General features: G+C 36.9%; 1 long non-coding RNA gene across 1 annotated transcript; it reads right to left on the bottom strand.

The window, feature by feature from the left end:
* Window positions 1-210: 210 nt before the first annotated feature.
* LOC133726276 (uncharacterized) lies at window positions 211-1754 on the bottom strand. The gene is made up of 3 exons (XR_009854731.1): window positions 1708-1754; window positions 1031-1083; window positions 211-685 (listed from the first exon to the last, which is right to left on the bottom strand). It is a non-coding gene; the product is annotated as an uncharacterized LOC133726276 (long non-coding RNA).
* Between the last annotated feature and the right edge of the window lie 305 nt (window positions 1755-2059).

The following is a 2059-nucleotide window of genomic DNA, read 5'->3' as shown; positions in this document are numbered from 1 at the left end:
GTCCCAATGCCAAAAAGACAATAGACTTCCAATTGATTTTTGTGTTGTTTTTATGCAGCTGCAACCACACATTTTGGTGTGCTTTTGTTGTAGCTTGCAATTTGAGATAACACATTTTAGTAGTCCCCTGTTACAATTGGTATTCATGCATTCTGGAAATTAAAATTGGCATTCATGAAACCATAAAATCCACATCCAAAATCATTCATTGCAATTTCCATTAATCCACCATTGTCTCATGTACACAAACCTAATCATCAGCATCAGTTCTAAATGGCCCATATCTACTAATCTGGGCAGCCAACAAAATATATGCATGTAGTACTGCTTGCTAATAAACCAGAAGCACTACACAAGCACTACACAATCTGGGCAACAAACTAAACAACATAGCAAAATAGCTAGCAGTACTGCAATCAAAATCTGGCCTATATATATATCAACTATGCATGTCCAAAAGTTGATGCTACATATCTCCAACTACTAGTTAACCTACACACTAGTTATCTTTGAACTTAAGAACATACTTTGCCCACTCTGCCCGGACAACATCAACATTCTCCATTGTGTAATAGTGACTAGAAAGCATGCCCGCACTTTGCTGCGGATAGGGTATCTGATAGTGGAAGTTGAAATGGATCACAATATGCTCTCAAGTTGCTTGACATTCACAGATTCGTTAAACCTGGATAATCAACCAGAGAATCAGACTTGTAGAAAATGTGAATCAGATATGTTATCAGAAGAGGTATGATGAACTGTAAATGTACATTTATTTTGCCAATTGAAATGTAAACTGTTGCCAAGAAATAAAATAAAGTGAGATGTGTTTGCTGCTTAAGGCAATAATTTATCTGCTGAAATTTGCACGTTAGTGTGTGTGTGTGTATATATATATATATATATAATGGATCTTCTCTGAAAAGTCCGTATGCAATCTAGGAGCAGAAATGTATATAATATGCAAATAGAATGAAGTTATATTTGCTAGTGCTTTTAGTACATTTATGTCCAGATAACTATCACATACTCTGAGCCATTGATGTTATTGAAGAGCTTCTTTACCTCCATCTTCTATAGATTCTAGGGCATCAAACTATGAGTTAGTATAGCCACACTAAATATAATTAGATAAACTTTCACACGTATAGTTTCAGTAAAAGGAAATAACTGAGGTGATGCTACAGACAAAACACCACCTAAGCAAAACAAAAAAAAACCCAACAGGTTCTGACAAAAAAGACTCTTTAAACTCAAGAGTCAGTACTAACCAAAACCAAAACTAAATAGCAGACTCCAACGAACATAACCAAAACCAAAAATAGTTTCAGCAAACTACACCTAACAACCAAAACCAAGCACAAAAATCTACTAATTGCAGCGAACTTCAACAAACATAACCAAAACCAAAAACAATTTCAAACAAGTACAGCCAAATGGTACGTAAAAAGAAACTCAGACAAGTTACAGACATATAAAAGGCGTAAAGTTAGGGAAGAATCAGTATTTTCAGAAGACATAACCACATCTCGATAAGCTCCACTAACACCTCATAAGACTAAAATCTAAGATACCTGTATTCAAAATCATGTGCCTCTAGGGTAGAACCATAGGTATGTAGTGAAAATTAAGGCCAGCATGGTATAACTAAGGTAGAAATGTATAGTTTTACTGATCAGTTAATAAAGTGGGTGGAAAATAAATTACCATTTGAATGGAAAAGAAGTTGGAGATCATCCTGCTCATTCTAGGATGTTCCACAAATGCCGTCAGTTAACCATGAGATGGTGTACATACCTCCAATAATATGGAGTATTTACTACGTCACCAAGCATAAGTAACACCCACTTTGGGACATCCACAAGACATGGCAAGGCCCAACCGAGACATACATCGTGTAGCCCTATGTTCAGGCTACGCGGCGGTATCCGGAAGTCGCAAATCCGCCACCGGGAAGCCACCTTTCCGCCCTTGCCAAGATGCCACCACAACATAGCTTTCTACATGCTTCTAGGCTTTCTAAACTAGAAATATGTGGAAACTTGTCCCACATCGAAGA

This window comes from Rosa rugosa, chromosome 1 (assembly GCF_958449725.1).
Source record: "Rosa rugosa chromosome 1, drRosRugo1.1, whole genome shotgun sequence".
Classification (NCBI taxonomy): Eukaryota; Viridiplantae; Streptophyta; class Magnoliopsida; order Rosales; family Rosaceae; genus Rosa; species Rosa rugosa.
The sequence above is the reverse complement of the archived record's forward strand: the minus strand, read 5'-3'. Positions and strand labels throughout refer to the sequence as shown.